We start from the raw sequence: 14,699 nt of genomic DNA on the forward strand, positions 1-14,699 counted from the left end.
GGAATTGGTAAGGGGTGGAGGGACTCCTCCCCCACTGGTAGTGACTGGAGGAATTGGGTGAGGGCTGGCTATGATCCTCAAGGGATCTCTCAAGCCATCTTTCTCTTCAGGACACAAAGGCAGCAGCCACATCCAAACTTATCTCCCCAGGGGTAAGGGAGACAGGAATGAAGGGTGGAGGTCCCAAAGCTATCTCAGTCTGAACTGGTTTCAGGCATATCTGTCCTCTGGTTTTCCTTTCTCAAGGAGAAGATTCATAATGTGCCCCAGAGAACGGCTGGGGTGCTCTGTGCCCATAACATTTGGAAGGCTTAGAGAGGGTCGTGTATGTTTCTATATAAATTACAAGGGTGGGATTTGAGCCCACTTTCTACATTTATCAATACAGTTCCCTTTTCACTGTCCTATGCATTTGGTGCCCAGTAAACATTAATAAAACAGTATCAAGTATTTATAGAAAGCAGTTCTATTGGATGAAAACTAGCCCTAGGATTTGCTTAGTGTAGGGGACTCCCAGGGGATGAAAATGCCTCTAGGACCACCACATGAATCAGCACAATATTTTCATTGCAATATTTACTCCTCCTCCTCCCCTTCCTCCTCCTCCCCCCTCCTTCTCCTGCTCCTCCTCATTCTTCCCCCTTCTCCTCTTCCTCTTCCTCCTCATCTGCCTCCTTATTATTATTATATCATTATTAGTACTTAAACCAGCCACTGATATTTATGACACCTTGGGGTTGAATTCCCAGATGGCATTTTACATAGAAGGCATTCCATCACAGAATCACTGATGGGGTTTTTTCTTTCCAGGATCCAATTCATCTATCCATTAATCAATCATTCAACAGTCAGTCAGTCAATAAACATTTATTAGGCACCTACTATGTACCAGGCACTCTGCTAAGCAACTGTTCTCAACATTTGGGATACACAGCCAAGAAATGAAACAATCCTTACTCTCAGGGTTTGCATTCTTAAAGACAACAAGGCAATATGAAGGAACATACAGAGTGAATAAAAATGGAACAGGCACAAATGAATATAAACTCTGTAAATACAAGATGCTCGCATAGACAAGAAGGTAGTAGCAGCTGAGGGGATCTGGAAAGGCTTCAAGAAGAAGGTGGTGCTTGAGCAGCATCTGGAGGGAAGAGAGGTGCTCCAGAAATCAGAAGGGAGGAGCCCGACTCCAGGGCTCTCTCATAGAGCTGTATGGCCTCTCCTGGTTCATCCCTTCTTTTATTGATGAACTCCAGGAGACTCAAAGTCTCCACATCTGATGCATTCTCTGAAGACGCTTTTTTGCTACACTTCTTCAAAGCACTTAGAAGACAGTTCGTTTTGTAATTATATTTTCTGTATTTATTTTTAGGCCTTCAAGGTAATGGGTGAGAGCATCAGCCTCAGACTCCTGTGAAACTGCAGAAAGTGCCCATAAGTGGATAGTGGACTTCTTGCCGAATATTATCTTGAAGGTGCTTCATGTTCAATACCTTCTGGTAGCTTTCTTCTGCTTTGTTGAAATCACCTGCTTCTGCATACATGTCGCCTAGTCTATATGACTTGCCTCAAATGTAGGTCTGTACTCTGTTGAAGTTTTAAAATGAAATATGGCCGACTGAATTGCATCGTCACAATCTTGTCTATCCCCTGCCTCGTGGCTGGTAGTTAGTAGCCCTCTTGATTTGCTTCATTTTTTTCTTGTACAAAGTCCCGATCTGGTAATGCAGACAGCAGAGGATGGGAGTGTCCTGCAAAACAGTTTCTAAGAGAGGAAATGCTTTTTCAGGCACCCTTGTCTATAGTAAAATTTGGCTGCATAGCGAAGGACGTAGGACTGAGATGACATACTGCTTTAAAGCCTCTTGAAGGTACTTTTCTCCTTCCTCCCTCTTCCTTAAGGTCCTGGAGTTCAGTGCAAGGAGAACCTTAATGTAAGCATCTTCTGGGTTGAGTGTGACTGCCCGTTTTAGTGTTTGTAGACAAATCCTAGAAGCAGCTCTCTGGCCATGTGACATAGACGAAACATGACAATTGCAAATCCGGTGTTAAATTCAGGGTTCTCAGGCTCTGCTTTCAGGGCTTTTTGGAAACCAGCTTTGGGCCCCCTCATAATACTTGTTTGTAAACTTGAGCAGGGCCCACCCTTCCTCACAATCAATTTCTGGATGTTCTACTTTATAGTGGAAAGGACTTGAAAGCCTCTTACAACTTGCTTCTACCTTATCCAGGTAAGTCTGGGCTTCAGGAGTCTGTCCATGTGATAGTAAATCCAGGCATAGTTTTCCCCAGGTCACAAGGCTTTTTTATCTGTGCTTGATCATCAGGAAGCTGTTGGATCAACTCTTCAGCTTTCTCAAGCTTTCCAAAGCCTGCTCATTTTGACCCATCTCCTGCCTCACGTAGGCCAATGTGTTGTGAATTCCCACATTGAATTTTGTGTCCAGGAACTCAATCTCATTCAGAATTCTGTTTCTAGATCAGACAGGTCTATGTCTACTCTCAGTAAATCCATGTGAAGTGGCATCTCACCTCATGCAGGGCATCCACATTGTATCCTTCTCAGACATCTCACTGTGGATAGAAATAGTATATTCCATCATGAGGTACTGAACATACAGAGAAGACTAGAATGACCACTGCCCACCTCTACTCGCATTGCAGAGAAACACTTAGAATGTTCTTTAAAAAACTTTCCTCTTCTTTCACTTTTTTGTTTTTTTGCTGAGGCAATTGGGGTTAAGTGACTTGCCCAGGGTCACACAGCTAGCAAGTGTCAAGTGTCTGAGACTGGATTTGAACTCAGATCTTCCTAATCCAGGCCTGGTGCTCTATCCTCTGTGCCACCTAGATGCCCCCCTCTTCTTTCATTCTCAAGAATCCACTTCTCAAAAGTAGAAATCCAACTACCAACAGACATGTGAAAAGATATCCCAAAGGACTAGAATCACTACTTAAACCAACACCAAGTTTCCACCTCTTACTAATGAGATTGACAAAGATGAAGATACAGAAAAATGAATCATCAGAGGGGCTGAGAGAGGACAGCCTCATTGATGCACTGTTAGGAAGCTGTTTATGTGGACCAGGCAGCCATTCTGGAAAGGCATTTGGAACTATATCCCAAAAGGGACTGATGTGAGTGACAGACAAAGGCAAGAGGCCTGGCTTGGCAGTGACCCAGGATCCAGTGGATGACCTTGGTCTTTCCCAGATCTCCTTTTGTCTGAGGCACAGCCCATTCAGTGACTATGGGCTGGGTAAGAATTGAGATACAAGATGGCCTAATCTACCTGAGAAAGAAATTTCCCACCTCTTGGGACTAGTTCCTTCATTAGTCAATAAGTATTATTAAAAGCCTTTATTATTATATTACTCTGCCTGCCCTGCACTGGAATACAAAGCAAGAGAAAGATATGGTCTTGGCTCCTAGGATCTCACATTCTAATAAGGTAAGAATAAAGGGGGAAATAAATAGGCCTATTCAAGAGATAGACAATGAAAAGGGGAGGTCATCTCAGAGGAAGGGCCATGATGGGAGACCACAGGGAAAGCTGTCCCAGAGAAGGTGGGGCTTGAGCTGAATCTAAAGAAGCCAAGAAGCAGGGGTGGAAAAGAAAAATTTGAGGTAGGGGGGACAGCAAGTACAAGTGTGTGGAAGGTAAGATTCTAGTGTGTCTAGGAAAAAGTAAACCAGGGTAGTTGGGATTCTGTGCATGCAGCGAAGCATGAAGACTGGCAAGGTAAGACAAAGGCCAGGTTGTGAAGGGCTCTAAATACCAAACAGAGGAGTTTTCTATGGATCTTAGAGGTGATAGGAAGTCAAGGACTTTACCGAGGGGCTGGGATGTGGCCCAGAAAGGGTGAGTGCCAGGAAGGAGAACATGGTCAGACCTTCAACACTAAACAATTCACATTGGTAGATGAGTGAGGGATTGGAGTGAAGAGAGGCCAGGTACATGGGCCCACCTGTACAATGAAGGTTCAGGAAGACTAGACTTCAAAGTCCCTTCTAAACCTAATCAAGAATCTCTGCCTTTGCTGTCTCTGCTTTTGTAGCCTCAAACTAACAGGGAATCTACAGATTCTATAGAAAACGTTAAAAATGTAGATAGGGGAAAAGGGGGAATGGTTTGGGAGTATTGGACTCATAGATCACAAACAGTAGGTCAGGCTAGAATGACTGGGACTTAGTCCTCTCATTCATAATATTCCACACCACTGACCTGAGATGTTCACTTCACTTCTTTAACTGAACATTTTGTCAACATATATCAACTCTTACCAATGCATATACTTCTGTAAAACTAAGGAGGCTCTAAAATTTATTAGATTATTGAGACTGATCTTGTGTTACTTTTCCTCTTAGATCAGTTTTCCTTTCAGCAAACATCATAATGCATCAGATGACAGAATTTAGTTATCTGGAATTCAGAATAAGAAGTAGGAAAAGAGACATGTTAATTTTGCATCATGAAGCTTGGTGGTAGTAAGGAAAGGGAGAGGGATCAGCCTAAAATGAAGTTGTAGGGAGGGACTTAGAAGTCAAAGGATGGGATTCCAGTGTTGGTTCTACCACTGACTAGCCATTTCAACCTTGTACAAGTCACTTGGCCTCAGCTCTTTTATAGGTAAAATGAAGGGGGCTAGAAGAGATTATCTTTAAGTTCCCTTCCAATTGCATGAACTATATAACTGAAGTTTTGAGGAGAAGGGACAGAGTTCATCTATTTCAAAATTTCTGTGTATAATTTTCATTCCTTCAAAGAAGAAGTCTTTTTTATGCCAAATGCCCCTTTGTTCCCAGGAGCACAAGTCCAGACTAGATCATGGATAAGGCCGAAAGGGATAAGTATGACCAAAGAAAAAATTGAACCAACTGATAAAATAACTATCTATAGGGAGGGGTATGACAGATGGGAAAATAGAAACTAGAAATGATGCTGATTCACAATGAGGTGGAATTCAGTTTGAAGAAAGGACACAATATTGAATGCTGAAAGCAGTGACAGAGGTTTGGTTAAGAACATGGAATTATTTTTAAATTGAGATCTGTTTTTAAAAATCCCTCTCATTTCTGATTATATTCCTTTCCCTATACTACCTGTATGAGTGCATTTGTAAAGGAGTACACTCACTATTTTGACTTATTTGAGCTCTTTAATTATCCAGGTACCTGAAAAGGGCTGTTTGGAGACTGGCTGTATTAACTAAGCAGCATAATTGCTTGACAATCTTTTCTAGTGACTGAGACTAAATCTAGCTGGACTTGTAGAAATTAGGAACACTTAAGCCAATCAATCTCATACCTGCTTCGAAGCAGATCCAGAACCATTTGATGGTGGTGGTCTATGGACCTTACAGAGACATTCCTGTCTTCAAAGACTAACCTGACTGCAAGTTATGAGACTATGAATATGTGCTGTTTACGGTCTTTTTGGAGACAACTTTATCTTCAGCAACTCCCTGAATTTTGGTTATGGGGCTTTCAGAAGTATCTTGGTTTTTGAGAGATCTACTGATCAACACATCTCCTAATCAAGCCTTAGCATCAAGGATGCCTTCTGATTTGTGTATTAAAGATTACATGCTTCACCCCTGGAATTCCTCAATCCCCCTCTCCTTGGGAATGGGACACACTGACTCACTCCTTTCTAAGCCCACCTTTCCCTCCAAAAATGCTTAGCAGCCTTCGTTTAAAGTGTTTATGAACCAACACAATTTATTACCTGGTGTCCTATTCAGCATACGCTGGATATTACTCTATGCAGCATGTTAAATTTTTTCTTTTGTTTCCTGTTTAATAAAACCTTTCTCTAAGTTCACAAGCATTGACTTTCTCTGGTTTCCTTCCGTTTTAGGAAAAACAGATTTAAAATCTCAGAACAGTTCTTTGTACTCTCCATTCTTCCCTTTTGGGAAAGAGAGATCTAAATCCCTCATTGAACATTTGCCTTGATTTACACTACCCAATGATCAATTTGTGATATGAATGAGTTTTTTTTAAAGAACGAAAAAATCTAAGAATATGAACTCTTGTGGCAGAATGATTGGAAGATACTTGGGAAAGATATTTAATTTCTTTTACAAGCTAGATTAACTAGTGAGATCCAATGTGGTATAAAGGAGAACAAAAAGTGCAATTATTATTTGACTTTGGGACAACCCCATCTTTCTGAGCCTCAAATTCCTTATCAGTGAAAAAGAGCATAAGACCATGAGACTATGATTTTTAAGATGACTTTGGTTTGGGTGCATATAGAGTGTGCATTATAAGGAGATATACTAGTTGAAATGTCCTGAGGTATTGGAGATATGGGACTGGATGAAAGAAAGAAAGTGAAAAGTACTGCTCTTCAGTCTGTATCAGTGCAATATCACTTCTTTCTCTGGAGGTGGATGGTATGCTTTATTGTAAGTCCCTTGGATTGTCTTGGATTGTTGAATTGCTGAGAATAGTTAAGTCATTCACGGCTTTTCACTGACAATAGTGTTGTTACTGTCTACAGTGTTTTGCTTCTACTCACTTCACTATGCATCAGTTCATGGAAATCTTTTCAAGTTTTCTAAAATCATTTTGGTTGTCATTTCTTATAGAAAAACAAATAGTCCATTACTAATCATACACCAGAAGCTTGCTTAGCCATTCCCAAATTTATGGGCATCCCTTTTATTTCCATTTTTAGTCACCACACAAAAAGAGCTAACTGCAAACTTTTTAATTGTGGCTTTCATGGGTCTCTTGTCACTATTGTTAAATGGAGTTAGATAGTTTCTAGGGTAAGACTCATATTTTCTTGTCCTACTATTCCATTGAAAGAAAATTATTTTTGGATTAAAGAAATAAACAATGAAACTTGAGAACATGACTCTGTGTATGTATATTTAAATGGGTAACATGTACATGCATATATACAAACCAGTATGTACACTTGTATGCATATACCTATACATATATTTCCTGTGACCCAAGGCTCAGAATTTGCTTCTACATTCATCATCTTGTGCCTGGACTCTTTCCAGAGCCTCCTAAACATTCTCACCTGACTCCAGTTGCCCCTTCTCCTAGTCCTATTGCACAGCGACTATCAGCTTAATATTCCTAATCTATCTTTTTCATGAGATTATGTCCCCCTTTGTAAACCCTTGAGTGGTTTCCTTACTCTCTAGAGGGTAAGTCCCAATTCCTTCATTGTAGCCTCATTGACATTGTCTTGGAGGGTGAGCTCTCTTCTCAACTGGGCTGCATGAGCCCTGCCATTCAGTGGGTATAAAGGATGCTATTCATTTAAGTTTGGTAAAACAACAGCTAGAAAAGGTCAAAGGCAATAGAAGAGAAAGAAAACAAGCTCTTTACCTCAAGATTTATTCCTGGTTACTTCTTTGTGGTTCTGAAGGGATGTGAAGAGTCTGGTTTCGTCTTCAGAAGCCAGGTCTCTCAGGCTGTTCAAGAGTCTCTCAGGCTGTGCAAGATATATGGCCTACATGGCCTATATAGCTATAATATGCCTAAGGAAGAGCATTCCATTAGGTCATCTACATGTGATTTGGAGAACTAGAAACTGAACTGACTCATAGTAAGTTAGAAGACCTGGAAGTGCCTCTCAACACTGGGACAAAGGGGTGTTGAAAAGACATGGACTTGTTTTTTTTTAATTCATAATTCCTGTCTTTTGTTATTCTATTACCTTCATTTCTAAATATTTACTTATTCTCTGCCCACCCTAACTTCCACCAACACCCTTCTCTCTCTACCCCACCCTCACTTTGCTCAGGGAACCATTCCTTGTGGCAAAGAATAAACATGAATGAAAGGAATAAGCCATCAGTATAATCTCTTACCTGAGGCAGAATGATTTGGAAAATGTTCAGGAATTTTTTTTAATCATACTAACTATGGTAGAGAAAATTATGTAAGGCAGTGTGGAATAAAACTCAGATTTTTAAAAATTGGATTTCTGTGGGCTGCATATTGAGCTAAGAAAACCTCAGATTTCTTTGTGTTTTGTTATATATTTATATTTTAATCTGGTTGAGTCTTTGGGAGTTTTGCTGGTCACTTGAGGTATGAGGTTTTGAGGTGGACACCTCTCGTGGAAAGGAACCAGAGGCAAGAAATGGGACAACTGTTTCATCTGGACAGTTCACTTTCTGAACCTTGGATTCCTTACCTCCAAACGAGTACATAGGACCAAATGAACTGAGGTGTAACATATTATCAATTTTAAAGGTGAATTTGGCAAGTGGACACACTGTGCAGGGACAGTGGAATATTCAGATTGAAATGTCCCATTAGCAGAGATATGGGACTGGAACAGTGCTGGACCATTCTCCTGAGATGCCATTTGGAAAGTGATCTACCAAAAGAGATATTTGGGACAGCTAGGGTGCGCAGTGGATAGAGCACCAGCCCTGGAGGTCAGGAGGACCTGAGTTCAAATCCAGCCTCAGACACTTAACACTTACTAGCTGTGTGACCCTGGGCAAGTCACTTAACCCCAATTGCTTACAAAAAAAAAAAAGAGAGATGTATCCCTGAGTGTTCAAAAGGTCCCTGAGAAGAGCAGAAGGCAGACCACACATTGAGACAGAGGGGGCTAATATTTAGAGGGTAAGAAGGAAGTAGAAGGGCCGGCCTGGGAAGGAGCTAGAAGAATGAACAGAAACACAGGAGGGAGAAAGAAGGGAAGTTAACAAACATTTATTAGCAATTGATTTCTGCATGACCACGTCACAAGGATAAATAGCCTGTGTCCCAGCACCTAAAACTCATAGCACACACTGAACAGGTTCAACCTTGGGGAATTCTCAAAAGTAGATAGGTTCTTTGATAAGGGAAGGCATCCCTACAAAGGAACAAGCTTCAATCACTAAGGGGCTGGATATGTTTTTCAGATTTTCCAGACTAATTTGTGTTCACTAATCTATATATTTCTCTGATTGATTCAGAAAACCTTCTTTATAGTTTTTTTTTCTTTTATTGTTTTTCAGTTCTGTCTGACTCTTCATAATAACCCCATCAACTTGTCTTGGCAAGGATACTGGAATAATTTTTCATTTCCTTCCAGAGTGTGTTTCCATATGTTACATAAAAAACTGAGGCTAATCAATTAACTGAGGTTAATTGACTTGCCCAGTGTGACCCAGCTATTAAGTGTCTGAGACTGGATTTGAATTTAGATCTTTCCAAGTCCAGGCCCAGAGCTCTATGCAAGGTGAAAACATCTCTCCTTAAATCATACTACCTTGGACCCCCTGAAGCTTGGGACAGTGCATTCTTGAAGCAGTGCCCCACTTTAAGAAGGAATTAAAAGTCAAGAAATTGGCTGGCAAAATGACCAGAAAGAAAAACATACAGACCATAGAATGTTTCTTTGGTGACAAGGAAGATCAAGGTGCACACTCTGAAGAGGATAGCAAGGTCAGGACTCCTATATCCAAAACTTCCAAGAAAAATGTGAATTGATCTCAGGCCATAGAATCACTGCAAAAGGACTTTGAAGATAAAGTAAGAGAGGTAGAGGAAAAAATAGAAAGAGAAATGAGAGTGCATCAGGGAAGTAATGAGAAAGTCAACAGCTTGAAAAGCCAAACTGACCAAATGGAAAAGGAGGTACAAAGGCTCTCTGAAGAAAATAATTGCTTAAGAATTAGGATTGAACAAATGGAAGCTAATGACTTTATGAGAAACCAAGACACAATAAAGCAAATCCAAATGAATGAAAAAATAGAGGGCAATGTGAAATATCTACTTGGAAAAACAGCTGACCTGGAAAGTAGATCCAGGAGAGAGAATTTGAAAATTATTGGACTACCTGAAAACAATGATCAAAAAAAAAAAAAAAGAGCTTAGACAGCAATATTGCTGTTACTTTGTATATAGTACAGATCACTTTGCATCAGCTCACGTCAATCTTTCCAGGTTTTTCTGAGAACATTCTGATAATCATTGCTTACAGCACAGTAATGTTTCATCATAATCTCATCCCACAATTTATTCAGCCATTTCCACACTTGATGGGCATCTCCTCAATTTTGAATTCTTTGAACCAGAAAAGAGGTGCCATAAATATTTTTTGTACACATAAGTCGTTTAACTTTTTGTTTTTTATCTCTTTTTGGATACTGACATAATAATGGTATTACAAGATCAGAGTATGCATGGTTTTATAGCTCTTTGGCCATAGTTCCAAATTTCTCTACAGATTGTTTTAATCAGTTTAAAACTGCATCAATGGTGCATTAATGTCTCATTTTCTCCATATACCCTACAAAATTTGTCATTTTCCTCTGCTGTCCTATTATCCAATTCAATAGGCATGAGATAATATCCCAGAATTGTTTTGCCTTACATCTTTCTAATCAATAGTGAGTTAGAACATTTTTTTCATATGGCTATAGATAGCTTTGATGATTTCATCTGAAATCTAGTCATATCTTTTGATCATTTATCAATTGGGGAATAGCTCTTATTGTACTAAATTTGACTCATTTCTCTATGTGCTTGAGAGATGATGCCTTTATCAGACCAACTTGCTTCAAAATTTTTTCATAGTTACTATTGCTAATTGAATTTCCCTCCATCCTACTTCCTCCCCATGTCATTTACTCTATTCTCTATCTCCTTTCACCCTTTCCATCTTCAAAGTTGTTTTGCTTCTGACTTCCCCCTCTCCAAATCTTCCCTCCCTTCTATTGCCTCCTCCCTTTTACCCCCTTCCCCTCCTACTTTCCTGCAGGGTAAGATAGATTACTATACGAAATTGAGTGTGTATATTATTCCCTCTTTGAGCCAATTCTGATGAGAGTAAAGTTCATTCACACCCCAATACCTCCCCCATTTTCCCCTCCATTGTATAAGCTTTTTCTTGCTTCTTTTATATATTTTACCCCATTACACCTCTCCCTTTCCCTTTCTCTCAGGCCATTCCTCTCTCACCCCTTAATTTTATTTTTTAAATATATCATTCTTTCATATTCAACTCATATCTGTGACCTCTGTGTAAATATACTACATCCACCTGTCCTAATACTGAGAAAGTTCTTATGAGTTACAAGTATCATCTTCCCATATAGGAAGGTAAACAGTTTAACCTTTTTATATCCCTGATGATTTGTTTTTCTTATTTACCTTTTCATGTTTCTCTCGAGTCTTGTATTTGAGTTGAAAATTTATTTATTTATTTATTTAATTGGGGGGGGGCAATGAGGAGAGTCTTGTATTTGATAGTCAAATTTTCTATTCAGCTCAGGTCTTTTCATCAAGAATGCCTGAAAGTCCTCTCTTTCATTAAGTTCCCATTGTCCCCCTGAAGGACTATGCTCAGTTTTGCCAGGTAGGTGATTCCTGATTGTAATCCCAGTTTCTTTGCCCTCTCGAATATCATATTCCAAGCTTTCTGATCCTTTAATGTAGAAGCTGCTAGATATTGTGTTATCCTGACTGTGATTCCACATTACTTGAATTGTTTCTTTTTTCCTGCATGCAATATTTTCTCCTTGATTCAGGAGCTCTGGAATTGGGCTATAATATTCCTGGGAGTTTTCATTGTAGGAACTCTTTCAGGAGGTGATCAGTGGATTCTTTCAATTTCTATTTTACCTTCTGGTTCTAAAGTAGGGCAATTTTCCCCGACAACTTATTTTATTTGTTGTTTGTTTGTTTGTTTGTTTGTTTGTTTGGCAGAGCAATGAGGGTTAAGTGACTTGCCCAGGGTCACACTGCCCAGGGCCTGTGCTTTATCCACTGTACAACCTAGCAGCCTCCTCCCTTACAGTTTCATGGAAGATGATGTCTAGGCTTTTTTTTTTTTATCATGGATTTTAGGTAGTCCAATAATTTTCAGATTATCTCTCCTGGATCTATTTTCCAGGTCAGTTGTTTTTTCCAATAAGATATTTCACATTGCCATGTATTTTTTCATGCTTTCAGTTTTACTTTTTACTTTCTTGATTTCTTATAAAGTCATTAGCTTCCATTTGCTCAATCCTAACTTTTAAGTAATTATTTTCTTCAGAGAGCTTTTGTACTTCCTTCTCCATTTTGCCAATTTGGCTTTTCAAGGCATTTTTTTCCTCATTGGCTTTGGTACGTCTTTTACAATTTGGCCTAGTCTGTTTTTTAAGGTGTCATTTTCTTCAGTATTTTTTTTTTTGCATCTCTCTCTCTCGCTCTCTTTTTTTTCAGGGCATTGAGGGTTAAGTTACTTGCCCAGGGTCACACAGCTAGTAAGTGTCAAGTGTCTGAGGCTGGATTTGAACTCAGGTCCTCTGAATCCAGGACCAGTGCTCTATCCACTGCACCACCAGCTGCTCTCTTTTTATGTCTCCTTTACCCAACTGTTGCCTTTTTTTCATAATTTTCTTACATCACTCTCATTTCTCTTTCCATTATTTCCTCTACCTCTCTTACTTTTTTTTCAAAGTCATTTTTGAGCACTTCTAGGGCCTGAGGCCTATTCATATTTTTCTTAGAAGCTTTGGACATAGTAACTTTGACTTTGTTATCTTCTTCTGAGGATGTGTTTTGATCTTCCTTGTTAACATAGAAACTTTTTAGGATCAGTATTTTTTCTGTTTGGTCATTTTCCAAGCTTATTTCTTGACTTTTAACTCTTTGTTAAAGTGGGACACTGCTTCCAGGGTGGAGGGTGTACTGTCCCAAGCTTCAGGGTGTTTGTGTAGCTGTTTTCAGAGAGACTTCTAGGATTCTGTAAATTTTTAGTTCTTCCAAGTTTGTATGATTTAATGAGTTATGTTTACTACTCTCCAGGCCTGTTTCCTGGTCTACAATCAACCACAGGCCTGATTTTCTGCCCTGGACCTGTGAACAGAGTCCTGCTCCATTGTGGCTATGAGCTCCTGTGTGCTTGTGCTCCTCTCTCACTTGGGACCACCACCCAAGAATGTGACTTGGATCTGAATATAGGCAAAACAACAGAGTCCTGCCTCAGTGCTAGAAAAGAGATCCATGTAATCTCCTTCTGGTCAATTGTTCAACCCCCCTACAGTATTTGGGCTGAATTCCAGAAGTAGTTATTACTGTAGTTGATTCCAAGGCTCACAAGGCCTGCTCCTGGTTTGCTGTGGCTGTGGCTGGGTCTGTTCTGGGTCTGTGGCTCTGCTGGGCTGTGCTCCACTCTCACCCTGGTATGACAGACTTTTCCTGACAATGTTCTAAGTTGTCTTTGGCCAGAAAATTATTTCAACCTGTCTTTTTGTGGGTTCTCCTGCTCCATTAATTGTCTTATCCTATTATTTGAAGGTATTTGGAGGGGTCTTGGGGAGAGCACAGGCAAATCACTGCCTTTCCTCATCATCTTGGATCCACCCTTAATAGAACTGAATCTTAAGGACTCTACTGGGAATTTAACTCTACCTTTCATAGTCATTTATTTATTTGGTTGGTTTTTGCCCCTAATCAATATTCAAAACTAGGGTATTATTCTTTAAACCTCATCAAGGTGACCAGGCTCTCTTGATGAACCCTGCACACATAAATCAGCCAGGATCCCTGCCCTCATGCTATCAACAAGGTCTATCTGATGTTCTCCAACAGCTCTCTGCCATTAAGAACTAGAGATCGTGGATTTCTAAGGAGATGCTCTTCTAGTTTTTCATCAAATCTGTTCAACATGTAATAACTATCTAAGAAGGAGGCAATTTTTAATAAATTCTATGTCCACATCATTCTGCCAAAAGTTATAAATGAGGCGGGACAACACTGTTCCTGTTTCAGGACCATTACTCTGTCCACAGAGGTGTCTTCTTAGATGATACAACTGGCTAATTGAACACAATTAAAAATGTGCAATGTTACTTAAGAGAAAGGGCTGTTGATTGGGTACTATGAATCACTTTACCTATCAGGAAAAAATCCTTTCTCAATACAAACCTTCAAATACATTATAAAATGCCTCCTCTCTGATGAAAAGAGCCTCCTTAACAATAACTTTAAATAAATGACACTCATATTTACTTCTGAAAATAAGATGGCAATGGATTACCTTTCCTGGACCCAACTGGATGTAGTTTGCAAACTTCCCTTCTCATGAAGGAAAAAAGGAAAGAAAAAGTAGGGTAGAGAGAGAAGCACACATGCACACATATAGAGACAGAGAGAGAGCTATGTCTTTAGGCTTTGATTACTCTTTCTGTTTAAAACATATCCCTTGATGGAGGACTGCTAGAGGCTAAGGGTATGCTTTTCATCTGTGCCAGCACAAGGCAGCTTCTATATTCTATTTCTGGTCTCATCTTCCATTAGTGGTGGGGAGACCCTCCATTAAAAAGAAGAGTATCAGGGCAGCTAGATGGCGCAGTGGATAGAGCACCTCTTGACTATCTGGCCTTCTATCTCATGTTCTGCTTGTCTTCAACCCCACCTTCAGCCTCCTCTGAGGAGTGGTGTCCTCCACTCAGTGATAAACATTCTCACATGTTAGTAATTCTGAACCCTTGTAGATCATCATCCAAATCTTACTTCCCATCCCCTACCACTTAATTTCCTATTCTCATACCTATCCACCCTCTCACCCTATATTCCAACCAAATGCCACCCACCCCTTCCACCATGCCCTGTTTCATAAATAAACTTTCCTTTGTCCAAAATCTTTTCCTCTCTCCTAAAATCTTCTAGCTATTATTGAAACCTAGATTCTCTGTTGTGATAAAATAATGGAATTTGGCAGACACCCAGG

The 14,699-nt window shown here is 39.9% G+C and overlaps 1 pseudogene; it reads right to left on the reverse strand.

Annotated features, from left to right (window-relative positions):
* Positions 1-1,035: 1,035 nt before the first annotated feature.
* The window catches only part of LOC122738323, a 28,277-nt pseudogene continuing 14,613 nt past the window's right edge, over positions 1,036-14,699 (reverse strand).

Source organism: Dromiciops gliroides, chromosome 2, assembly GCF_019393635.1.
Source record: "Dromiciops gliroides isolate mDroGli1 chromosome 2, mDroGli1.pri, whole genome shotgun sequence".
Taxonomy (NCBI): domain Eukaryota; kingdom Metazoa; phylum Chordata; class Mammalia; order Microbiotheria; family Microbiotheriidae; genus Dromiciops; species Dromiciops gliroides.